At 49.4% G+C, this 26,834-nt stretch overlaps 1 protein-coding gene across 4 annotated transcripts in view; it reads right to left on the reverse strand.

Moving 5' to 3' along the window:
* Window positions 1-26,834, reverse strand: part of LOC144468035 (max dimerization protein 1-like) — a 122,303-nt gene that overhangs the window by 67,860 nt on the left and 27,609 nt on the right. The window lies entirely within an intron of this gene.

Below are 26,834 nucleotides of genomic sequence, written 5' to 3' on the forward strand. Positions count from 1 at the left end.
AAGAAGTCGGAAGAAGGTTAAAGTCACGGTAAAGTATAAAATCTCTGTCGCCCGGATAATTCTGCTGCGTGCCGGGCAACGCGCGCCGTTCTCTGAATTTCTCTGCTCGAAAGCCTGCCGCGACGCGATCCTCTGCATTAAACGAGACAAACTGAACCGCGCAAACAGACCGCGCTCGAACATTTTCATTCGCTCGCGATTCGATTCGACTCTCGAAAAATTGCTCCCTCGATCGCATGGGAACTTTTTTGTTGCCGGCAATCAACCAGCGTAAAACTGTGTACTCTGGGCGCGGGGGCGGAGGCGCGCGAGCTCGTTCTCTCCGAGGGCGAAAAATAAACCCGGTTATACAAACTGAAAAGTGACTCTTAATTTCTTAATAATTCCTCGGGCCCGTCGGCGCGCGGCGCTAGCTACAACTATAGAGACGCGCGCTTCCCGGCGGCTGTAAATTCAGGCAGGATTAAAAAGGGAAGCTGTACTTAAACTTTGCCCGGCGTCGTTTTAATTTTTAAAATATGGCTTTTAATTTCGCGGAGATTTCCGCATCGGCAGCAACGGCGCGAACACTGACCCCCGCGCGTTCTCTCATCTCATCTCATCACTCCCTCTCTCTCTCTCTCCCTCTCTCTGTCTCTCTCGTCGATAAATTCGGAGGAGCGCGAAATCACCCGTGCCATATATTTGTCTTAACTTGATTTAATTTCGACCGACACGGCTCGGCCCGGCTACTTTTCAAGTTTTAATACTTTCGCGAAATTCGGCCTGCAAATCCGGACGGGATTAAAAGGCAAAGCCGTGTTTAAGCTTCGCTTCGAATCGCTTCGATTCAGTCCCGAAAATATGGCTTTTAATTTAGTCGACGTGCGGCCATTGGCGCGCCGCGTTAAAACTGCATTCACGCCGCGGCGCCGCCCTTTTCACCGGCTGAAATTCGAATTTCGGCCGGGGGCCCCGATACCCGCGTTCCCCGGGAAAGAATGGTTTTTGATTTCGCAGTAACCTTTCGCATGGCGCGCGCGTTAAACCGTCCATTGTTGAAGCCCCGGCCCGCGCTCGCTCGCGTGTCTCGTTTCGCTGGTAAATTTAAAGGGATAAAAATATAAACTGTATCGCAAAGTTTGCGCTGCCTTGATTTCGTTTCGCCATAGCTGCAACAATTTTCCCGCAAATTACCGCGGAAACGTCGAGCAGATTTTTTCGCGCGCTCGCCGAACGCTCGAAAAGGAGAGTATGGATTTAGGGGTCTCGCTCTCTCTCCCCCCCCCCCTCCGCCTCTGGGGGCCCCCCCCCCCCCCCCCCCCCCTTCCCTTCCCTGCCCGCGCCACGCATGGCGGACGAGCGATAAGAACAGCTGAGGAATTAGCGACAGCGCGATAACGATAACTCTCTTGCCTCTCTCTGTACGACGTAATATAAACGTCAGTGAGAACCAATTACCTCTCGCGGCACCTGCATTTAATATTCAGTTACACGGCCGACGCCCCGCGAAAACGGCGACGGGAAATGTTCAATTTTCAATTAATCCCGGAGGTTAATTACGACCGATCCATCAACGTTCCGTTCTCATACTTGGCATTTTTCCCACCGGCCGCCCTTTAACCCCCCGCGCGCGTCCCATTCTTCTTCTTCTTTTTTTGCGAACGGCGTCTGACACCGGTTGATCGGTGTTGGCGATCCGCGTTTGTCCGCTCATTTATTTATCCGCCGGTTGCGACGCGAGGCGGGGAGGGGGGATTCCGTCTCGCAGATTAACAGTGTTCGAAATTGTATTGTCTATTTATACGAGAGACGGCGAGCCCGCCGATGAAAAAACCTCTGCATATTTAGCGTGCGCAGACGGGGCCGCGCGGGAAGAACTATTGCCTCGCGTTCTCTTCGTTATATATTAATTATTTATCGATTGCCCGCGCGGCATCTTAAAACGACGGTGATCGGACTTCGGATCGCGCGCCGAATTATCGAGGGAGACAATCGTTTCGATGCGTTTGTTCCAGCGCGAATAAACGGCCGAATTTTCGCGAGGGAAATAGAAATCGACGCGGCTCTTGTCGTCGAAGGGTGCGCTCTCGCGGCAATTATTTCGCCCTGCGCCGAAAGTTCCCGCGATTCATCTTCCAAATCGACGAGTTGCCGCGCGTTAAAGAAGCGGCGCGCTTCGAGACGACGAAGAAATTGAACGAAACGCCGAGACTCGAAGGCGCGTCGTCTCGTAAAGTTCCGAAGAATTTCACAGGTCCTCCTCGTTTCTCCCGTCCCTGGAAAATCATTTTCGCGACGCGTCCCGCGGAGCCGCAACAAGCGTTTCAGTCCGTTACAGCGTGTTCGGCCGCGTAACGAGCGCGTAAAGGGAAATTTAGCTCGTCGGTGAAACTCGCGAAAAGCCCCGTTCCCCGCCTGTGTAATCATTTTTGTCCGGGGAAAATGAAATCGACGGGGGTTAGTGGGAGGGGGGTAGTGGACGACTGCATACTAAATTCCGCAGCTTTTAACGTATCGCGTTTTCCCCTCCCCCTCCTCCTCCTCACTATATAGATTTCGCGCTATAACTCTCCGGGCGGGGGCCATGCGCGCGCCCGATAGCGCCCGCCGCCGTGTATTCGGCAAACGCTATCTTCTTGCCTTTTATTCGAATTATCTGCATTGCTAATTCCGCCGGAACCCGGGCACCCCCGCCGCCGCCGCCGTCGCCGCCATTATTTCGGACGCGCGACGCCGAATCGTTCGGACACCTGCTGCAGAGGTAGCGCGGGGAACTCGTAAACGCCTCGGTGAAATGTTAATTCGCCGGGGCGAGCTCGCGCCCGGGAATCTCGCGCGGAGAAATAATAACATCGGGCCTGAGGGGGTAGGGGGTGAGGAGGGGGTGCAATCGTTAACCGGCCGGACGTGTTTGCCCGATGCAAACGATGTCGGACACTTGTCTATTCTCTCCGCGGAGCTACTCCTTTACAATTATTCATGGCGTTTGCGATCGGCCGTGGCTCGACTCGCGAACACGGAGCCCGCGGGGGGAGAAAAAACATTGCGCAACCGGCCGGGGGGGTGACTGTTATATTCGGTTGGCAGCTAAGTAATTGCGGATTCGAAGTAAGAAGGAACAGTCAGTTCTTTTGCTTGAAAATGTAAGTTTATTCAATTAGTGAAATCGATGTGGCGCTGTCTTTCTTTTCAGGCTTCATTTTAATATATTGTGTAATAACATAAAAATCGTGCTTGCGATGCTTGCTTTTTGGAAAGTAAAATGCGGTTCTTGTCCTTCCAGCTTCAAACTGTAATAAAAACGAAACGAAATAACTAATCGGTGCAATTTTCTTACTGGATTGTATTTAAAAAGTCCAGACAGTAAAAAACAATACAACTTAATCACTTTGAACACGTTGATAAAACAAAAGAATGTGGTAGGGCCATCTATTAACAAAATCCGCAATCAATTAATTGCCAACTTGAAATATTAATATTTAACTAATATTTCTCATACGTATCTACGATCGACTATCCGCAGTTGAGATGTCGAATAAAAATCGAGGGGTCGCGGTAAGAGTGAAAAGTGTAGGCGGCGATAAATTCGTCCAAAGTTTCCGATCTAATAGACGAACGTCGAGAAGAATTTACGGTCGGCGATGGGACGACCGCCGCGATTGCGTTTAGCATAAAGCAGTTAAGTCGGAAACGGCGCGAAATCCGCGGCTCTATGATAACGTGCCCGCGATGGCGAGTCGTCTAATTAACGTAATTGCCTTTTAACGCGGGGAGAATATATCCCGGACGAGCGTGGCGGAGTTACGATTCGCGCTATCGTTCGAACGACTCGCGAGTGACGCGCGAGCTTAGACCGAGAGAACGAGCCAAAGGGGTGAAGGGGGTGGACGAGAGGAGGGGGGGCCGAGCCGAGCCGAGGAGATCCGAGCGACGAGGAGGCCGCGAGCATCCTTCGCGAAGAACTTTCGATCTTTCCGCTTAATTTCCGGAGAAACACGCATGAAAACGCTCGTAAGGAAAGCTCTCGGCCTCCGCTCCGCCGTGTAATCTCCGATCTTACAAGTCGTAATGATTCCCCGCGGAGAGCTCGTTAACCCATAAGTTGGCATGGTCCCCGTATGGGGACCCGCGAATACTTTAGCACCGTCGCGCCTCTTCCCGTTTCTCCTATTTAAACGATCCGCCCGCACAAAACCCGATAGCGCCGTCGCGAACAACCGTGTTCCCAGAAAATTCCATTGAAAAACCTATCGAATTAACGAACCCGCCGACCGCAAAAACAGCCGCGAATCCGTCTACCGCGAAGCTATTAACGTCAAAGTGGCTTGCATTTAATTAAATAATTTCTCAGCCGGTTCGTTCGACGTTTCGTCCTACCTCTGCGTTTCAACTACCCCCGCGATAAGGACGATCAAAATTAGGCTGCGGATTTTATCTATTTATGACAAAAATAAGAGAGTCAAATTTAAAATTGTGGAAGGGTTAAATGGATTTAAGGATATTAATTTTCTACTCGTCGAGATTGCTAAAACGGAAATAAAATTTCACCTTTCAAAAATTCCAAGCAGAAGTCTGATTCAAAATATTAAATTAAACGACGGACATTTAAAAAAAAAATATAATAGAGAATGCGTTTATCTGTGAATTTGTTCGTGACCATTTTCAGGTGATTTCTTTCGTATAGTTTATCTAGAAAGCTCAACAAAAACGCGGGAACATTCGAATCGTCGGAGCAAAGAGTCGACTAGGAATAATGGAGATTTCGTCGGCGATCCAAGTCTAATCTTTGAAACGCGATACCCGGTTCTTAATAACCGGCTGGGAAAATCGTTTCACGATCATGAAAAGATTTCGTCGCCGATTGCGTAACAAGATGCGCAATACACGGCGGCGGCCTACCGGGAAGGAACAGCGCGAGATTGCGCGATTCTTCCGGGGAAGATAATTTGTTCCCGCGTAATTATGGCACTCCGCCGCGTGCTTTTCCGTGCCCTTATCGCGCGGAATTATTCTATACAGCAATTAGAAGCGATTTCTCCCGTATTTCCATTCATTGTTTCGATATGGAAAGCGCGCGGGCGGCCACCTTCGGCCCGCCAGCGCAAGAATTATTTTTCATCTCTTTTTAGCACCGTCGCGCACGAGAGAGAGAGAGAGAGAGAGAGAGAGAGATGATTCTTTTTCCCCTGTTTGCCCGGCGTAATTGCGTTCAAGCACTTTCCTGCCGCTATCTCCTTTGACTAATTGCGGACATCGCGGGGTCGCATCGAAATAATTTCTGTCGTAAATCTCCGGGTCACGGCTTCGCATTAATAACTAAATATCAGCGGAACAAAAACCTTGGCTGCGATCGCGCAAAAATTGCGATCTCACCTACACCTTCCACTCGTGTGTGGCAATTATAACAAATTCGGTACTTATCAACGCGTTCGTGAACGTGATTGCTATAGCATTCATTTTTGGTGCAAAGCAGAATTACGTGGATGATGTTACATTAAAATATGCAAGCCAAATTACCGTATTTTAAGTTTTATTAATAGAGTTCATTTTTCGAGATATTTATATAGTCTAATGCAATGCTAACCGGTTCCCTGAACATTTTCACTTCATTTTATCTTTTCTAACAATGCGCTATATTTTTGACAGCAGAAGCGTGGATTTCTGTTTTAATTTTTGCCTATTTTAAGCGTAATCCTGCTTCTTGAAAAGCGAGGGTAAACACTTCCCGCCGTCGGCGACGACTGCGATAAAATCGCACAAGTCCGCTCGATCTGCCGGAAAAACGGCAAATTCATTTACATTGCGTACACGCGATCGAGCTGTGTGTTACTAGTCGACGGTTCGCGAAAGAAATTGAATCGTCGCTTGCAATCTCCGCCGTGTTTCCCTTCACCCCCTCCCCTCTCTCACTCTCTCTCTCTCTCTCTCTCTCTCTCTCTCACTCTCCGGTCTGTTTTTTCTATTCCGCCGGTCGCTTTCGAATTTTTCGCGGATCGAGAAATTGAAATTCTCGGACCAGCCACGGCGAATTTACGCGGGTGCACGAGCCACGGGGATAACGAACTGTATGCCTAGAATGTTCGATTTCCCTTCATCGCACCCTCACTTCCGGATGGAAATGGAAGCGAGGTCGATCGAACCGGCTCCTCTCTCGAAGAGGGTCTGGAACCAGTCCGGAACCGAGATGGGGACGGTTCGAGCGACCTCCACCTTGAAAATCCTGGCCAGACACACCTACGCGCGTCACCTACACCACCACCACCACCACCGCCGTCGCTCTATCCGCGCGCGCGCCTGTGTGTCTGTCCGATCGAGCACGATAAATGCCAGATTATTGCTGCATCTTCCGCGATAACGTCGTCGTATAGTCCGACGGCCTGGCGACTTGTTTTTCCACGATAAAGGAAATTTCGTTCTGGAAACGAGCACCGCTCGGCGATCCTCCCTCGCGTTCACCGAGAAACGATCGCGAGAAAACTACCCCATCGGGGGAATAAAAAATATTCGCTAAGGGGTTCTCGATTTCCTTTATAAATCCTCGAAAAACGATGGCTGGATAAACGTCACCCACGCTATTTAAATTATTTATTTAATCGTTCGATTTTTGGTAATTGGATAAAAGTAATTGGTTAAAAAAAAAACCGGGATCCGGCGCGGCGTCGAATCGCCGACCGGAGGACCGCGCTCGTTAAGACCAACAATCGGTTCCCCCCCGTAGAATCGTGGCCAAACGCAATAATCAGGTTTTTTAATTCCTCCCACCCCGAGAGACGGCATGCGGGGCACCCTCCCCGCAATTTCACACTATTAATCATCGGACAATGGGCGAGGAATTTTAAGAAGGATCGCGGGAAGAGGAAGGTTTTCCAACGAGAGGATCGGAACCGTTCCTCGCGGGCCGGGGGGAGGGGAGGGGAGGGGAACGTCTTCTATAAGCAGATTTCTATCTGTACGTCTGCTCGTCTATGATTAATGCATCCCCGGGTTCCTCCCGGGGTTCCTTACTTCGCAGCTAGGAAGCTCGAAGCCGGGCTTTTTTGCTCATTGAATATTAGCCGGCCCCGGGAGCGATTCGTCCCAGCCCCGATTAATTTTAATTGTCGACAAATCCTCGGCCAGACCGGCCTTGGCCCCGGGGAAAAGGGATGTTGATAAATGGACGGTGGCGGGGCGAGAGGGAGGTGGGCGAGGAAGAGGAAGAGGAGACCGAGAGACAGCCCAGGCAAGAAGAAACCCCGCGGATGGATAAGAATTGAGGGATCGGTCAAAGGACTTCTCTCTCTCTCCCTCTCTCTCTGCCGCGCCCGTTCCCTCAAAGACGGATTAATATCCCATTCGCGTTTCCCTTGTTGGTTCCGGCTTTTCGATAGAAATCACTCGTGACCGGGGATCATACTCCCGCGGTCCTCATTGTCGAGTCCAGTCTAGACTCGGACAATCCTCGGGCACGCTGGTTACCGGCACTCGGGACAATTTATGCCTGACAAATTGCCAATTGCCGACTGCTCGGTTACCCTCCTCGGAACCTCGCCTTTTTCATCCCTTAACCCCGCTGATCCTGCTCTTCGACGATCTACTATTTTCATACAGCCGCTGCGGGTCTTATCCTTCCTACCGATATTCCCCGTCTCTGAACCGTTTCAGTGCCACGTGTCTTTGCTGTTTTCTAAAAGTGCCAAGGAGCACTGTTGTGCTATTCTTTGATCTATAAGGTAAGCTGTGATTTTGTCAAATGTTCGACTGAAATTAAAATTCGTCCTTTTACCAGCTGTCCCGTTCTCTTGGAAACTATGAAACGGGCGTTTTGGTTTAGCCTATATTCGGCTGCGGCGCCCGTTTCATAGTTTCCAAACTAATACTTCAACCTAAAATGGAATGGTAACCGTAACAAACCAGCAGAATAGATCACTACAATATTGGGCGAAAATAGAAATATTAAATAGATCCAATAGATAGGGCAAAGTTGGTATAGATGCAAGAAGTTGCATCGTCGTGGACAGCGTCTCAGCGGTCGAGGGTCAAGATCCCGGCTCGGTTGCAGTCGCAGCAACGTTGCGCCGCGCGCGCGTTCGAGTATACATATTTTTCGAAGTGCTCGACGGGGCGGCTTTTGAAAAACGCCGAGGCGGGTATCGATCGTCCCCCTCGACGACCGCCTACACACGAACGCATGCGAATCGAGCTTGCATGAACCTGCTACAAAGGTTAGTGCCAGTGAGCATGAAATAGAATGAAACGAGCACAGGACAAGAAGGGGGAGAGAATATAGAGAGACAGCTAGCGAGCGAGCTAGAGAGAGAAAGAGAGAGAGTGTGAGAGAGAGAGAGAGAGAGAGAGGGAGGGAGGGGGGGAGGGAGGTGGGCCGGGTGGGCATGCTCGATGCGGTCTCTAATTGGAGGCTGTTAACGCATAATTAACGTGGCGTTGTTATCCTCCTATTTCGCCCGTGCCCACCTCCTCCCGCAGTGCCGTACCCTTCTCTCATCTCTGTCGCCCCTGGTAGCCCACAAACCGATCTCCAATCACCGTCGAAACCGTCCATATAACTCCGGCTCTCCGAAAATTACGGGAAACCAGTCAGCGATGAAAATGCACGCTTCCCCCAGCGAGTTTGCCCGTTTCTCCGGGATCCCAGCGCTCTCTCCCTCTCTCTCGCTCTCTCTCCTCTCTCTCTCCATCCTCTCTTTCTCTCTTCTTGGTCTTCGTCCATTTTCATCCTCGCGGATCGGCGTGTCGGCGGCCCCGTGCGCTCGCTTTTTGCCGTGTCCAACAGGTACGCGCGTCCCGGCTACCCTCGTGAATCGCCGCCTCTCGCCTCTCGCCCCGCCGCGTCCCCGCCCCGTCGCCTTGACGAAAGGTGTCGCATGGCGAAATCGGCCGCCGAAACAAAGCGATAATCTCGATGTCACGGCACCGGGGTTTTTGCCGCCAAGACCCGACGACGACGACGGTTTCCGGGGACCGAATTTTCTGAGGTTTCGCGATCGTTGCCGGCCCCTCGTGAGAAGAAGTTCGGCAATCGGTCACGCCTCGGCGCGGCTCGCTCCGTTCGCGATTAGAAATCGAGGCTTTCCAGGAATCCTTACCATTCTTCTGTGTCGACAGAGAGTTCTCTGGAATCGGATGCGTGGCACTTTGTCCGCCTGGTGAACCGTGGAGACGGAACGGGTTCGATGGAGAAGAGAAATGTGTAACTAAAAGTTTCAACGCAAGATCGATTCTATATTTCTTGTTTTATAATTAGCGGAATCGTTAACACGATTTACGGAACGATCGTCTTGCAACATATTCCGATCGAACAAGTTCGCTGAAAGAACCGGCAGAAAGATAAACCGGCAACAATGGTTGCTTTCATGTCGGGCGGCTGATTAAGCATTAAATAGGGTTGCTAATATTCCTTCTTATCGAGTATCCGCGAGCTCCGCATGCAAAGCTGAATGTCTTATCAACCGGCGCAGCTACGGTTGTTTAGACTCGGTGACACGAATACCCCAGCGTTGTGAATTCGCCTCACAATGTTGCTTAATTTATATTAGTGTGCTCCCCCCCGATAAGATATACCGGCGATATCGAAGAGTCAACAGGAGTTTATTGCTCCAGGCTGACCCTGAGCCGACGCACAGTTATCAATGATTCTTTTCGTCGGCGTTAATTTTATGCGTGCACACGCAATTGCAATATGCGCTTCGGAATTGCATTCGAGGCTTCGGACGGAGACGGTTTTCCAACAGCTGCTTCAAAGTCGAAAATCAACGGTCCGGAATTTCTTTAAAAATTTCTTGAAATCTGCTGTTAAATTATTTGTATTCGTATGGTTTAATAAGTTCGTTTGAAATTATTATTTAACCAGTTAACTATGACGATGTAATCGTCAAACACAGAGTAAGTGGCTCCGTTAAATATTGGGTGAAAAAGACGACTCTATTTTAGAAAATGAACAATTTTATACACCAAGATAAAAATCGGAATAATCAAAGATCCATTGTTACTGCACTGCTTACTGCAAATCTATCCGCAAAAAATTTCTTTTAGAAAAATTTCTACAAAGAAAGTAAAGCCACACGCGCGAGCTACATTTAGTTTCCCGATAGATCATTAGTGCGTCAACTATGCGGTGTAAAGAAACGTTCCAGTCTTCCCCTTTCACTCGGATGTTCGTTTGTAATCTCGGCAACCCGTTCCCATCGAAACCGAACGAGAGTCTTACACAATGAACGATTAAAAGCTCCGGCGCGGGCACGATGCACGAGCGCGAGCTAAACGGAGCGAAATGAAAAATTCCGCGCGATAGAAGGAGCAAGCGCGGAGATAAAACGCGATTCAGCGGGCAACGTTACCGACACCTTATCAGCGGAAAAATGCGAGAACAATATTTATGCCGGGGAACAAAGTGTACGGCGATAACGCGTGCGCCGGATACGCTTTCGAGCCTCTAACCCTCGAAACTTGCGAGCGGTCGCCGGTTTCCGTTGCGGCGAACTCCGCCAGCGGATTCCGCCGATAGTATTCGCGCTCGCGGCGACAATAAAAGCCCCGGCCGTGCCGCTATAATAGAGAAGTTCGACGCGGGAACAATCGTACGCGACGGCAGGAGGTAGAGAGAGAGAGAGAGAGAGAGAGAGAGAGGGAGGGAGGGGAAGAACGTTTTCGCGGCCGATCGGTCGCGGAATTCTCGTCGATTCCGCGCGATCCGTGGCGCGAGACGCGAGGCGCGAGACGGCGAGGTATTTAAAATTAAATTCGCCGGTAATGTAGCACAAGTGGCAAGGTGCCACGGGCACACGGGGAAGGCAGGCAGCGGCTAGCCGAGCTGCTGCTCGCCGATCGTCTCTCCCCAGTCTATCTCTCTCTCTCTCTCTCTCTCTGTCTCTCTCTCGGCTGTTCGGTCCGCCAAAGTCTGGTCTCCGCGCGGCGCAAACAAGAGAAGCCTGGGGATCGGAAGGACTCGTCGCGGTCGCCGGAAAAAAATCTTTAATGGGAATTCCAGTTCAGAGGAAAAGCGGCGAGCTGTCGGCAGAAGGACGGGCGGACGGGCGGACGGGTGGATGCGAGGGGAAGCCGGCTAGGGTGTCATTATCGTGGTCATTATCGTCATCGTCCCTTTTTCCTCGGCCGAGCGGCGCGGCGCGACGCGGCTCGGCTCGGCTCGGCGCCTTCGTCGGCGGTAGCTGCCGCCGCAATCACCGTAATCGCTCACCTCCGCGTTTTAGTGCGCGCACTCGGCTTTCGAATAAGGCGCGGGGCACTTTGGGTAGTTGCGACGCCGCTGAAACCATCGCGATGCGAGGACCGGCCGATGGAAATTTTCCAGAGTTCCTCTCTCTCTCTCTCTCTCTCCCGTTTCCTCTTCCTCCTCCGAACCTCTGTCTCGTCTTCTTCTTCTTTTCCAGCTGTCTCTCCTCTCCTCTCCCTCTCTCTCTCGCTGCAACGCCTAGGCTACCTGAACCGATCCCCCATTCGGATTACATAATCAAATTATTGCGGAAGCACGCGAAGAACGATGTTTCTCCGGCGAACAGTCGGCTCTAGTTTGCAATCACGTGAACCGTCGACCCGCGCAACCCCTTTGGCCCGTTCGCCGGCTTTATACGCGAGACCCGCGACCCGCGACTCCGCGGCCGAAACTTCGATCGTTCCGGCTAATTCGGAGCGGGCCACTCACTCCGGCTGTGACCCCTGTCGCTCCTCATCGCCGTGGCAAAAGTTCCGCGGACGGAAGTTTCGCGCGCCGGGACCCGTTGCAACACGTGCCCCCCCGGCATGCCACCCACGCCGCGCGGAGTCGATCGACCTTTGCTTTCGTGATTTCTCGGCTTCGTGGGACTGGCTCGCCCCCCGTCCGTCTCTTCGCCGCAACACCGACAAAGATCGAACGAAAAGCGCGCCCCTTCGTTTCCAAGAAAATCGACGGAAGTCGCCGCTAGGCTACGATGTAATTTTCTTGTTCGTTCATCGCGCGCGGGGAAGGCATCGATGATTTACGGAACGAGATTGCTCGTATAAGGTCGTCTTTTCAAGCAAACGGAGCGATCTCGGCTTTCCCACTCGCTTCTTACGATCTGAAATAGGCAACTTCGGGAAGTGAAAGTGGAGGTAATGTCGCTTCACGCTTTTCTGAAGTTACGTCGGCTCGTATAGCCAGGGATATTGCGGGTGTCCAATTTGTTAGGTACACAACGAATATCAATTTCTCAACGCTTCACGCTTGTCTACAGTTTACCTAATCTTCATTGCAACGTATGCTCCAATAAATATAATTTATCAATCATTATCCGTAAAAGCACCTTTGTAAAACGTCGACAACTTCTTCCAGTAATTCTTAAATAGAAAATTGGTAACAATGTTGCGTTAGCGTGAGCGAAACTGCTTCGATCTTCTATAAATTTTCGATAAGAATCTTCCCAAGAGAGAACACCCAATAAGACGAACCGTTTCGTACATACATGCGTCACTGTTATCGCGATCCCCATAAACGGTGTCGACAGTTCTGACTTTCCTTTTCCCCGCGTACAAAATACAATTTCATTAAGCCGACGGACGGAGAGCGGAGTAATTACGGCGCTCTTCGTTTTCTATAAAACGAGCACGGATTCTGGTTAGCCATCGATTAATCCGGCGGACTATTTAATCCCCGGCGATCTTATCTCGTCGCCGCGAAGGCTCCGGTTATGGGCCCGAGCAATTATAGCATGAGATACAGATATGATATAATATAGCCGTTCGGTTAAACGACTGCTAATTGCGGGCAACATGTGCGCGCCGTTTTCTGCGAACCGTCGACGGCGAAGGCACCTCTCGCGTCGATAAAAGTAGCCGATAGATTGCGTGCGCCGTGCACGCATGCATGTATAATGTAGCAAGCCGCGGAGATAGATTCGCGAAGTTCATGGAACAGAGTAACGGATTATTTCAGCGGCCGGCAACGTCCGAGGCCTGTATCAATTAAACCGCAGCGCGGCCCGTAACAGAGTTGCACGAATAAACGATCGAAGATGTCCAAGTATAATCGTTCCTGTTGCTGGGAAGTCGAGATAGATTCCCCGGCATGTATTCCTGGAACGGTAACGGACACGTATCGGGCACCGGTTCACGTCAAATTTCTATCAACTATGATCCGATCGCAGCTGAAACTTTCCGCGGATCCGCTTTTTAGACGGCACCGGAATATATTTGATAATCGATTCCGAGCATCGACAGGCGACCGGTCTCGTATCAGTCGGCATCAATGGAACCGTTTTATTTCATTTTCCGGAATAAAATTTCAAGTTTCGTCGGGCGTGCAACGATCCCACCTTCGCCACAGTTTCCAACGAAAATAGACCGGTTTCGGATTTCTCTTATTAAAGTTACTTCAGCCGCGAAGTCGCACACCTCCGTGATGGATCGTTAAATAAATTTCTCTGTTCGAGCGTCGAATAACGACAAAATGCAAACGAAAGCGTTCCGAATAAATTCGGCTCCGTTTATTTCGGAGAACGCGCGCGCGCGCGCCCCTACGGTTTTGATAAATTGTTTTGATATTTCGCAACAGAGATGGACTGTACACGTTCGATGAATTATTTCGGCAATAAACCCTTCGAGTGTCGTCATTCGTTCCGAGAAGATCGAGATAGACAACGAAACGAACGGTGGCAGCCAACGTATCAACCTACGCGCCAACATCCAACGGTTTCTACTACGTTCGCGGTTCTGGTACCTTTGCCTTATTCTAGTACCATCTGCTGGTACCTTTGCCAAACGACCGGCGCTGCTTCGCGAGGTCAACGCAGATTCACGGAGCAGTTCGAGCGATCGTCGGATCGTTTAATCGCGCGCGTCCTGCCGGGCAGGATGGAGAGACGTCTGGAAAACGCGTTCGGAAACTCTAACTCCGATAGGATATCCCGTGGCCGTTTCCTCCGCGGATAACTGCAAAAACCGCGGAGAGCCGGGGTCCGCGGCGCTCTCTCGCCGCCGGTTGCCAGGGAATTTAAAAGTCCGGCACGTGTTCGCCGGCAGGAGAGAAGGATGGCCGAGGGGCAGGAGGAGGCGAGGAGGCGAGGAGGGCCCCGGCGCGAGAGCAGGAGGGACGGAGGCGAGCGCGGACAGAGATGGAAACAGAAGGGAATGCCGGTATCGTTTTCAAACCGGCTGAAAGCCGATACTTGAACCGAGGCCTGCCGTGCGTTCTCGTTTTAATTACCATTTTTCTTCCTCTCCGATTTCTTCGCCACCTTCTTTTTCTCCGTTCTTCTTCTTTTTCGCCGTCTCTTCTCCCGCTTCTCTTCCTCTCTCTCCCTCTCTCTCTCTCTCTCTCTCTCTCTCTCTCTCTTTCTCTCTCTCTCTCTCTCTCCCTCTCTCTTTCTCTATCTCTCTCGTCTTCTTTCGCTGTGAGAATTAAGGATATCGGTTTCCGCCGCGAGGTGAAACCAGTGTCACGCCCTCGGGACCGAGAGCGCGCGGACATGTTCCGAAGCAGCGACGATGTCCGCAGCGGCGGAGGGACCTTCCCGCGAGCAACTTTCGAGGCAGCTTTATACCGGGTGAGCCCGTCACGAGATCCACGGTTTCGCGAAGAAAATCGTCGAATAAATCCAAGCATACGCTATACTCAAAGCGACGATGTTTAAATAATTTCCGAGCTTCTTCCTCGTTACGAGACAACCCCGGTTGGTTACCTTTAGGGCTCGGCAAATTCGCTGCATATTTCACCACTCTTTATTTCACCATTTCCATACCGACGTCCTCCATTTCTACTTCAAGTCCGCATCACGCACGCGCCACTAAATAATTCGCAGGCACAAAAGGCGCACCTAATAGCGCCTTACAATTAATGACAGACGCCTCGAACGCATCGGATTCACGGCGTCATTTCAACCGGGACGCCTCGCAGCGTACCTTCGTCAAATGAATAATTAAAGCGCCGGCGGGTACCGCACAGACACCGCCGCCGATCGATTAGGAGTCATCGATGCCAGATTCGCTCCAGAAAACTGGCAACAAGTGAAATCAAATCCGCAGAAAATTTTACGCCAGCTCCGCGGCGCGATCTGCGAGGAGAACGAAGCTGCTAATCGTCGCGCGACGCCCGCGAATCGACGAAGAGCAGCGTCGATTTTGGTGGATAGATGTGTCTCGGCGAGGATTTTTCGCCGAGCCCGAAAGTCGAGCGCGCGCCAACGGGTGATATCACGTTCGAGCGGCCGGAGACAGCGAGTTTCTCGGCTCGGGTTTTCGCTTGCGCCGCCGCTTGGCAACGTGCGTGACCTAGGCTACCGTGTGTTGCGTAACGCGGGCTACGTTAACGCGCTCCTCGATATTATCTGGCCGCGTCTAACAAACCTAATCTCGGTTGCTAACCAACGCGCGTGTGTGTGTTTGTGTGTGTCTCTCTCTCTCTCTCTCTCTCTCTCTCTCTCTCTCTCTCTCTCGGGGAGAGCGGCCCCCAAGAAGGCCGGTCCCCGGCGAGAAGAGGAGGGCTCTCGGCTCGCCCGAGAGAACACGAGGCGACGACGACGACGACAACGACGACGACGACGAATGAGAACCGCTGGCCGCCGGAGCTCAAGGTGAACGAGATTCAAAGTGGCAATGCTGGAGCTGCGAGCAAGGGAGAGACTCGGAAGGGTCCAACGTCCCTAATGCCTGCGCTTTCGTTGCACGCTAGATATGCGAATATCCCTCTCTGCCTGCCCTCCTCCCCTCCCCTCCTCTCCACTCTTCTTCACCGGTCTTTCTGGCTTGTCGTCTTCTATACTGGGTGTTCGCATCAACACTCGGCATCCCCGTTCCGTTCCGTCACCCGCGCGCATCCCCTTTTTCATACTCCTTCGCTGGATCTGCCGCGATCCGCGTGGAAAATAGAGACACTGGATATTCCGTCACGAATTCGACAAGATTTTCTTCAAACTTTCAGCTAGCGTTCGTTAAAACATACAGAAGAATATTATAGCGACACTATTTCATATTTTACCCCGAGGACTTTAACCCCTTGAACATTATTATTGCCTATTATTATCGGTCTTATTATTGCCTTGAACCGTATGAGGCACCCGCGATAGACTGTAATTTTATAAATTAAATGGAATGCTTGTCAATGATTAAATTCTTGTGTTACGGTTTAATTAATTGATAACCGTAGACAACTGTTATACAGTTTATGATACAGTGGTGTATAGTTAGAGGGCCTTTAATATCTGGTTCGGCTAGGAAGAAGCCGAGACAAAATGGTGTGTAATAGCCATTATTAAATTAATTTTATGAATATGGTTATGGAAAATTGCAACGCGTAGCCATTATATTTACAAATTTTATGACTCCTCTTTGACAGCATTTTTGTCACATTTTATCGTAATTATTATAAAATGATTTGTTATTAAAGCCGTCCAAAAATAGCTGGAATATAGTCGTATTTTCGGGCCGTGAATTTTGACAAAATTTTATAAGAAACGCCACGTTTCCCTCGTTACTACAAAACGCTCGATGTTTCTAGACGTGCTTGGAACTTTTGCAAAAGCGGAGGCCGAGATATCATGAATGGGTTTGCTGGTAGCAGCATCTGTTTCGGCAACAGCCTTCACAGGTACAACTGCTATTAAGAATTGTCTGCAGGTGGTGTTAAGAAGCTGAGTAATCTGCTTAATTTTAGTGAACTTCCTCTCTAAAAGCAGAATATTTTGGGAAGCGGGGAACAGCGGATACACGCGGGCGAACATACATGTTACGCGCCGCGTAAAAGTTATGCAACTCTGTGCTCTATCTTCTAACTACTTTCGGATGTCTTGTATGTTTAACAGAGGATGCTATTTATAGGATAGGCTTGGGAGAGTTGAACAATATTTTTCCAGCGAAGCAGAAAAGTGAAACATCGATCAGACATATTAAGGATATATCAGTCACTTTATTTAAAGATATTGCTACATTATTTTCGACCGATTACAATAATTAAAAATAGAGAGACGATAAGAGTAAAAAAGGCAAGATGTCTAATTAAATTCAGTCTTTTAATTCTTACAAAACAGTACATTTCAAGTATCCTTAGCGCTCGGTAGATTCAGCGTGAAGCAACGTAGACTACAGTTAACTTAAATAATTATCCTTTTGCCTAAAGATCCATAGTTTAACAACATCTATCATTTGCACCGGATTCCTGAGATAGTTTCGAGCACTGTCGATCGACTCCCACGTCCAAAGATTAGCAGCAACCGCGATGTTTAATATCGACCGTTCCGTGCCGAGACACGCAAATGGAGATCGTATCTGGTGGGCGAGAGCAGATCGATGGTCCCCCATCGCTTAATCTTGTGGCGACACCTCTATGACTAACTACATCCATTAGTGCGGTCGCTATGAATTACGATCGGTTCTTGTTTCCCGAAACTTATCGATCAATGTTCGATTTGTATTGGCTTGTAACACATTGTGGTCCCCCACCCCCGCGCGCCACCCCTCCCCTCGGGATAAAATATGTGCGGGTACCCGCAATCACGGCCACCCGAAATTGGGATCGGGTTACCGGAGGCGAAAAAAGGAATTTCGGGAAGAGAGAGGAACCCCTCCCCCCCTCCCTCCCCGTGTGCGTGTGTCCCGGACCCGCTGAGCGACGCTTTTGTCCTCCTGCTCCGCAATCGTGGCTCCGATTTTTATCGGATCGCGCGCGCGCGCGCTGAAATTTATACTCCTCTCCGACCCTTCGGCATTCTTCAGGAAATAGTTGCGTAACAGAGGCTAACATAATAGTTCAGCGATTCTTGTTAGACGCTTACAATGCGCGAACTATGTCGCATTTGTAACCACGCGCTTTGGAACTAAATACAAATCGTGCGACGGAAGAAATTAGAAAATGTTTTATGCGAACGTGTTAAACGTCGTAGTATCGACGCGATGATAATGGAATTGAAAAAAAATCGGTAAGAAGAAAATGTCTTGCATGATAATTGTATTTGCGTAATGAATCGGTAGGTTTCCACGTCGCTGGTGACTGTAGCGTTGATGCGAAGTAAAAACGCTAATTATCACGGGGAAAAAAATATACATTAAAAAAATATATGTATAAATATTAAAGAGATAGATATTAAAAATATATTCTATTCGTTGGACGAACTAACGAGCCACGTGGAAGCAAAATTTCCGCAGCAAACTTCTCGAGGTGAAACGAGGGACTTATAGAAAATAATTGGAGTGTTTTTAGCGGGCCGGCTCGATAAAGAACCGAATTCGTGATTGTCGTACGTTTCTCACTGTCAAACGGCAGAACCGTCGGCCTCGCGCGCGATTGCCAGAGGAAAGCAACCGAGAAATAATACGCAGTCATTTAAGTGTTGAAGTATGACACGACGGAACGGTTGCGCCTCTAGAGAGCGCAGAGATTGCGGTTTCTAGAGTTCTTGAAGTGACAGATAGCGCTGACGTTAACAGAACATTTTTAGCAACCGCCGCGTTAGTAAAAACATTATCGCGGCTTCGCTTTGTATTTCGTTTTCCATTGAAGGAGGAACGCGGAGTTGCGAAAATGAAATACCGTTGCAGCTTCGATCTTGTCCGCGCCGATCCGATAGATAACTGAGATGTAATTATTCGATCGACAGTTTCGCACCTCCACGCTGTACATAGTTACTTAATTTACTGTAATTCTCCTTGAAATTTTTATACCAAAGGAATATTGTTGCAGTGACATGTTTGCGGCAATAATTCGAGCGAACGCGTCGAGAAGCAATCGCTTAACATTCGATAAAAATGAATATATCAATGTGGAACAAACGGAAGGCTATATTGTCTTAAAACATAGATAATGTCTGCACGAACCGATTTAATTATGTAACAATGACACAGTTTTCATCGCCTTGAAAATTTGCTGAAATTAGCAAGAATCGTAGGACATACATCGTCTACGCTGTGGCAAATCGAGATCACGAATTCTCGCTAAAAATCGCAAGTAATCCGGACTCGCCGACATCGGTGACAAAAGGAACAGATCCAGCGATACGCGGAGCGTGCTTCACGGGATCCGCTAATCATGCAAACGAGTCGAGCAAAGGTTGTTTATCGGCGCGTTTAACTCTGTGCGTGTGCGTGCGCTGGACGCACGAGCGGCTCGCAGATATCGATCTTGGAGTCGCCGCGCGCCGAGACGCGCCGAGAAAAAGACGGGGTCGTGTGCGTTCGCGGACTCGAGAGCGAATCCCCGACCTGCGTAAACTCGATTTTACGTAAGGCGGCTCGCCGCGAGCCGAGCCGAGCCGAGCCGGGCCGGACCGAGCCGAGCCGCGCCGAGAACAGGAAAAATAACGCGCGCCCGGTCGAGCAACCTCCTTTTCTCGCGCGCGCGCGGGCACGCCGACAGCCGCGCGCTATCCTCGCGGAAACAATGACCGAGAGAAGGAGAGAAGAAGGGAGAAGGAGAGAAAAAGAGAGAAGCAGAGAAAAGAGAAAGAAAAAGGAAAAGTGATTTTTCCGTTTCGCGTTCCGCCTCGGTTTCTGGCCAGAGGAGTTCCTCGAGGACGAGGAGGGCTTACGTAAGGTCCTTAGGCATCCGGATCTTGCGTCAGACCGGCGTTATCCGAAAGTTAAAGAAAGCCGAGCGTCTTTAAATAAAAGCGGCCCGGAGAGCGAGGAAACCCGTCTTTCGATGTTTCATCGACGGGAATTTCGATTCCGGTCTGGTCGAGAGTGAGAGAGAGATAGCAGATCGATGATCCTCTTTCAGGGTTGAATCCGAAGGTTTGTTGTTCCAGCGAATCGGTGCTCCGTGCGGCAGAAACTCTTCTTCGAGTCCTTAGTCATCCGGCGGCCCCGCTCCGTCGTGTCGTGGTGGTTTGTACAGATTCTGCTGCTCTATTATGCGCCGGATTCCTATGCAAATTTAAATGGAACCATTATATGTAGGAAGCGGGAAACGGGGGTTGATACTGCCCTTGTTGAAACGCCGTCGATCGACCCGCTTATGGTGTTCTTTCCTCGTAAATCCTCGTTATCGTCCGGCGATAAGCGCGCCCCGGATCTAGCGCGTTTATCGCGCGGGCAGATTTTTCGAGCGCAAACATTGATCCAATAAGATTTTTATTCTCGTCTTAGAGCAGCCGGTCTTTAATTCCAGTCTTTGCAAGAGACTAAAGACTTTAGGTTAAAGATGAACAATCGAACGCATTCTTTCAAGTCGGAATATTAAGTTGATGCAACTTAAGTCTCTTTAGTCTCTTCAGCTCGTTCTTTTCTTCTTAAAGTTCTTGCAAGCCCTGCAAAAGCCTGCAGCTGAACTGCAGCTGCTCGCAGAAACCTTCACAGATAAGTACAAAGTTCGCTTAACTTATTTATAAAATCACTCGGCGATTACTGTAGCGACACTAAAATCTCCAGCCATCGAATCTCGACGCCTTGGAACTCCTCCGGAATAAAAAGTAGCAACGCCGCGAAGAGATCGCCAACGCAAGCAAGGTCGCACTAAACTGCACGGTCGCGGACGAACGCGGTTCGCGGATCCGTGGTGTCGCGTCGCGCGTCGAACAAAGCTGATTCTTCTCGGCGAGGAACGCGGAAAGTGTCCGGAACAGCACACGGTCGAATAGAGATCCGAATCGCTGGGCGAAATCAGGCGGACTCTCTGTCATTGTAAATAATGTACGGATCCATAAAAGAAGGTCGAAAGAGAGCACCGGTTGCTGCAACGGTTATTCGTATCTACAGGTTGCAGATTCCGTGGAGTTGGTATGGTTTCTGGAACGGTTCCAGCGCTGAAAAAAGCAGCAGTTCGCGGTGGGCCGGGCGCGCCGCGCGCCTCGCGCCTCGCGCCTCGCGCCGCCCCGATAGAAACAAATTAGAATTCGACGACGAGAGCGGGCCGGGAGCGGGCCGCGAGCGAGCGAGCGAGCGAGCGACGACGAACCCTTCGGTGTTACGCCAATTTGTTCCAGGGCCGTGCCGCAGGAAATTGTAATTTATAGCGTAATCGGCCGACCTTATAAATTTCGAGGCAACAACCGGCCGCCTGGCACCGTTTGAAAAATAAATTCTCCGCCGATTACGAGGCAGTCGTCGCGTCGCTGCGACGTCGGTCTCTCTCTCTGTCTGACGGAAACGGTACCCGGCTTCTCGGCCCGCTTAAAATAATCGGGGGTGCGTCACTGGAACACAAGCTGAGGGCGACTAACGAAAAGGTCCTCGTCTCTTCGCGTTTTCCCTGCTATTTTAACGCGGAACTTTCCGCGGCGCGCGAAATCGCTCGCTGGCGTCGCCACGCCTAGGATATTTCGCGGGCCTAACCCCTTACGCACCAAAGGCGACTCTCTGTCGCCACGGCGTTCCGCTTTTATTTAATTGTATATAAATTATATTTTTATTATATACAAATTAAAATAATTTGTATATAAAGGTTAGCAAAAGGTTAAATGCTGTAGCAGCCATTTTCATAAGGATGCAAAACAATTTGAAAGCTATTACATTCTTTAATACAACAATTTAAGAATAATTGACGCTGCTGGTTCAAACTTTTACTGTCCTCGAACCAGTCTTAATATCCTTGAAACAATTCTCTGACGCAGCTTATATTCTTCTGGAATTTATAACAATCCCGTATCAATTATTTTAAAGAATAATTTAGCAAAGCATGTTCCGGTGTCGAAGCTCTATCGAGACTTTGCAAAATTTATTCGCACAATATTCACAGGTTGTGAAAATTCAACGTAACTCGGGCGGTGTGCTCGTTGAAAAATATTCGCCGGGCAACGTTCAAACAGTGAACTTTTACAGGGATCTAAAACGAGTTTGCAAAAATAACGAAGTTACAGGCCATTCCTCGAGTGGACGCAGTGACCAGCCTTTGATCTTGTTTATTTCGAAACGGTGCTTCAACAGATTGCTTGTAAAATCATTCGAAAACTTCGCCCGTTTCTCAAAAGCCTGACCGCATATAAATTCTGCGCGCTTTCTCATTTTCTGTTTACCCTATCTCCCACCCTCCCTCTCTCTCTCTCTCTCTCTCTCTCTCTCTCTCGGAAATATGTAGGACTCTTTGTTCTTCCCGACTTTCTCGATTTCCAACGTTCCCGAGGAAGCGGAAAAATCCCAGCAGCAAACTATCTAATCGAAACGAAACGAAACGGCTCATTGTTTGTTCCACGATAAGTGCGACACGTGCCGCGTCGTGCATCGACAACGAGACTGCATCGTAGAGGATTGCGCCCGATAAGATTGCGACCGGTTCTCGAAACTTTAAAAACCAACTTCCGCTGCCTCGATGGAAAAAAGTGGCGAGAGAATGCCGTCGAAGAAGGTGGGATCTCGAAAAATTCGATCGCGAATTTTCAGAGACGAAGTTGTCCGCGGGACAACGCGGTGGAAGTTTCCGGGCAGCGGCGGCGGCGGGTTCCTTCGGAAACAGGCGAACGAAAATACGGGTTGCACGGGCGGACGCGTGACCGCCGCTTGTATATTTGATTTGGTGGGGAACAACTTGTCTGGTTAATACAACGGGATCTATTTTCACGTACGATGGATACAGAGAGAGAGGCATCCATTGGCACCGAGGCGGCGCGAGAATCCGATCTATAATAGCGCGGCTTTCTATTTATTGCCGGCGGCGACGGGCGCATTAAAAATTACGGTAAACAACATTTCACCGGCGGCGACAACGTCACTCTCTCTCTCTATCTCTCTCTCTCGCGAACGGGGCAGCCTTGATTCAGGCGAATGTTTGTCCGCCGGGAACCTCTCGCAGAAATAGAAACCGAACGTGTTTTGATTCCTGTCGCGCTGTTTTTCGCCGACAAGGTCCATTCGCCGCGCAGCCGCGAGTTTTCGATAATTTATGCAAGCACGCCGGGCAAAACATCGATAAACGCCGGCTGCATGATTCAGAGAATAAAACGCGTAATGTAGGCGACTCGTTTCGGGCACCGATTTAAAAGAATCCCGCGCGAATTGATTCGCGGCGCTTGGCACACCTCGCGTTCTCTCCGATCGTTGCCGCTCGAGAACAGAAAATCGGCTTTCACTGCTTCGAGTAAATTCGAGTAAATTATCGGAAATTCGGATTAACACTTTTCAGTCGGATATTTCATCCGAGACGGATTCCTTGTTCTTTTTACATAATAAAATGTTGCCCAACTCTGCTCGAAAATACCATGTCGCGTTTGACTGATAAAGTGCGGGAACAGGTGTGCTCGACGATCTGTAGAAAATTTGGTGAAAACGTCGTTTGGCAATTCACGAGCGAGCAATAATGTAAGAAACGCGAAGAGCGGAACCTGTTTCGCGTTTCGTCGTTTCGACGTAGTCGGAACCGTGGGTGGCTGGAATTTCTCAATGGAATCCATTGAGTCGTTCGCAATTTCGAGAAAACAGAAAATAGCGAGAGCTTTGATAAAAAGAAAAAAAAAGGCGAAGCTGTCCGTCTTCGAATTTTTAGCAATCAACTCGACTTCATAACCGTCTCTCCCTTACAGAGAGACGGTTATCGTTCCGCAACCGCGGGGCGAAATCGGCGCGCGTTCGCGAAGCCGGTAAAAATCAACGTTCGATAAATTAATGGAGCTGTCGCATTTTTACGGTTTACTCCGAGACGTAACGTAACAGTTTGACGGCAACACGGTCGGCAGGATAATCGACAACGCGTCCCGCGTCTGGCATTCCAAGCGTATACTCGTAATTATTTTTATTGGTGAACAACCGGTACTTAACGCGGATCGGCAAAATCAAGGCCGCGTCGCAGGCGTGCGCGCCCGCGCGCCTCTGTTACGTGTGTACGTGTCCGTGTTTAAACTTTCCATCGTGTGTTACGTTATCGAGCGAAAGAAAAAACGAAAAGGAAAGAGGAGACATCGATTCGCGGCGACCCGGCACGGCTGCGTCAAGATATAAAAATAAATCCCGACGCGCCCGTGAACCGAACGCGAAATCATAGAGAGAGAGAGAGTGAGAGAGAGAGAGAACTGTACCGAAGTACCGCGGAACTAAAAGCTCCTGTCAGCTCCGAACGGGGTAATTGAAAATTTCCGAGTTTCTCCCCGCGCAGAGTGGAAAACTCTGCGGCGAGATTTTCGACCGTTCCACGGAGAAAAAAACACGGCCGCGCGTTTGCTGCTTTTCTCCGTAGAAATAGTCCGCGGAACGGCACGCGATACAATCATGGTTGAATTATCTACCGCGGCGTTTTCCCGGCAAGATGTTGCAGCAATTTTGAAATCGCTCCTTCGAGAGATCCTTCCGCGGATAAAGCTCCGAGCTTGTATCTTAATATACAATTATTATTTTCATCTCTATCCACGGTTCAGAGACTGCGTCGGTCGCTGTTAATAAACGCTAATATTTTCCAGTGAAAGCTTAAGGAGTAAGCATAAGCTTTAACTCCTTTCGAGCTGAAGCTGATGTGAAAGGCCTTCGAATTATAAATCGCTTTAATATAGGCAATAATAATAAAGAAATATGTAAAATAAAACCTTAGGAGAAATGACTTCAAATTAAATAAAATAAATTCAAAAATGAATTCACCCTAAAAATGGCCTGTCTGCACCGATTAATCGAGTCTTCTTTCAACCCTTAATCATACGACTTCTAATAAACTGCAACACTCTGCTACACGTTTGATTGAATCGAGATGGTCGCATCTCGGCATAGGGAGCGCAATACGAAGCGTCGAGGGGGTCAGAGTGCGTGTATTATCGTTCCAGGTTGTTCGAGAGCTTCAAGGATCACCGGAGAACGCTGCCGGCCGAAGGAGGCGCGGAGCCGCACGTTCCGTCGAATCGTCCTTGACCCTGAAGCCTCGCTGCATCCTGCCCCGTGCATTTCGCGAGCGAAGGATATGCCCGCGCCTGCGTACTCTCCCGCCTAGCTCTCATCCCTTTCAGACCTCCACTGGTCACTGCAATTTTCTTTCTCCTCCGGCCGCGCTCTCCTCTCTCTCTCTCGCCACCCCCGTTCCTCCCGCTCGCCTCTCTCTCTCTCTCTCTCGCTCCCACCTTTTCTCGATTTTTCTCCCGCTCCGTACCCTGCCCGGCGCCTCTCTTCCCGCTCTTCGATCACTCTCGCCCTCGGTTATTCCAGCACCCGATACACCGCGCGCTCGTTGCGCACTTCGTATTCGATCGCCTCCCAGAAATCCTGACAGCCTCAAAGATCCACCGACGTGCTTGCAATCTCCTCGTGTGTAAGTATACCATGCAAACGTTTCAGCATTTTTAACGACAATTCTTTTTTCATCGATATTATTACGCATTCTTGCGGAGAAATTTTATGCTATCAAGCAGGTAGACGCGCCACGAGCTGGTATTTTCAACGCTGCAGATGTTTATCGTTTGTTTTTTAATGTATAAAAGCTTGCTAAATAATTGCAATTATATTATATAAATGTAATATATAAATAGTTGTATTAATATTTTGTAACATCTTTAAAATGTTAGAGGTGAGTTTATAGCGGGGAAATAAATGAATTCTACCGTCTGCCGACAAAAGATCTCGTTCGCGAAACGTTTTATCGATCAAGCGCTCAAAAATACGTGTCCAGGAATTGTAAGTTTGTTTAAACGAGAGCAGCGAAATTATTTTCGCCGTGGAATCGGCATTATTTTGGTCCGCCGGGGCGGAATATCTCGGAGAGATCGGCGAACGATGATCGGGCGCGCGGTTCGCGATCCGTTTGTTTAAATAAATATTGAGATTTGCATTCGCAGATTAAGCCGGGGAAAGAATAAAATCGATAGCCGCGTTGATATTTTTAGAGTGCACGAATGATGATGCATCGCTAGTTGTTGCTGCCCGCGCGCCGCTCGCCGCGCGCCGCTCGGCCAGAAAAACCGTGTGCCGTGCCAATTACGCAAGCCCGATAAAACTGTTTTTGCATGCAACTACAAAATTGTACTTTCGCGGCGTAATCGCCGCGCCACGTAATCGGGTCGAAATAGCCCCGGCCCACGTTAAGTAATGCGACAACAACGCGTGACAGTTTTGCATAAACCACGCGCGGATTTCGGTGTACGTGTCTGAAAAGGATTTAAACGCTGCTCGGCGGAGCGTTCCGACGAAGACGGAACAGAATCAGCGCCCGTTTATCGCACGGAATATAATAGATACGTTCCCGCTGGGGTAGTTTAGATCGAACACGAAATAAATTCGCTTTCTGCGCGCCTGCGACAATCGTTCCACGTGCGAGCCACGTTCCTGAACTTTTCGTGCCAGCGCACACGCAGCGCTGCTCTGAAACCGATTAATCCACGCGCAATGTTTTATCGTTCGAAGAATATTATTTTCCACAGCTACATAGTTTCCAGACGCGTTGTTCGTTAAGGTAGTCGGATTTGTATCTTTAATTTATATTTTTATAATTATTAGTTTTCGTTATGATAATGCATAACCAGTTACATAGAATTTCATGCAGGATACGATTATTATTTATTTTTACCGCGCGCGGGTGTGCTCATAATAATATCTGCCAACTTTATTCAACTCCGTCGATTAGGATCTACCATTGCTCGCAACTGAATAAGATTATCGTTCAAACGGCAACTTACGCCATGCAACATAGTTATTATTAGCAGCACAAGCTATTCTGCAACCTCGCGATCTCAGAAATGCCATAAAATTACTAGCTTCTTCCCACCCGCTCAATTTTTCCATGAATATATAAAACCCGGCTTCTCTCGCAACAGAAAATATACTTCTATAAATTCGATAAAAATCTTCGTAGATTTTTAGGAAACGGTGCCCTATCCGAAGCTAAAGAATTTCGAAAATAACGCGTCTATTTCTCCGCGATCTTGATCCTTCGCGACGGCGAAGTGCGAATGAAGTTTCCGAGACGAGGCAAGGTCTAAAGGGTGAACTCGCGTCGACGACTTCGTCGAACGATCTAGACGCGTATCGATCAGAAGTGTCGGCAGCCC

This window comes from Augochlora pura, chromosome 3, assembly GCF_028453695.1.
Source record: "Augochlora pura isolate Apur16 chromosome 3, APUR_v2.2.1, whole genome shotgun sequence".
Lineage (NCBI taxonomy): Eukaryota > Metazoa > Arthropoda > Insecta > Hymenoptera > Halictidae > Augochlora > Augochlora pura.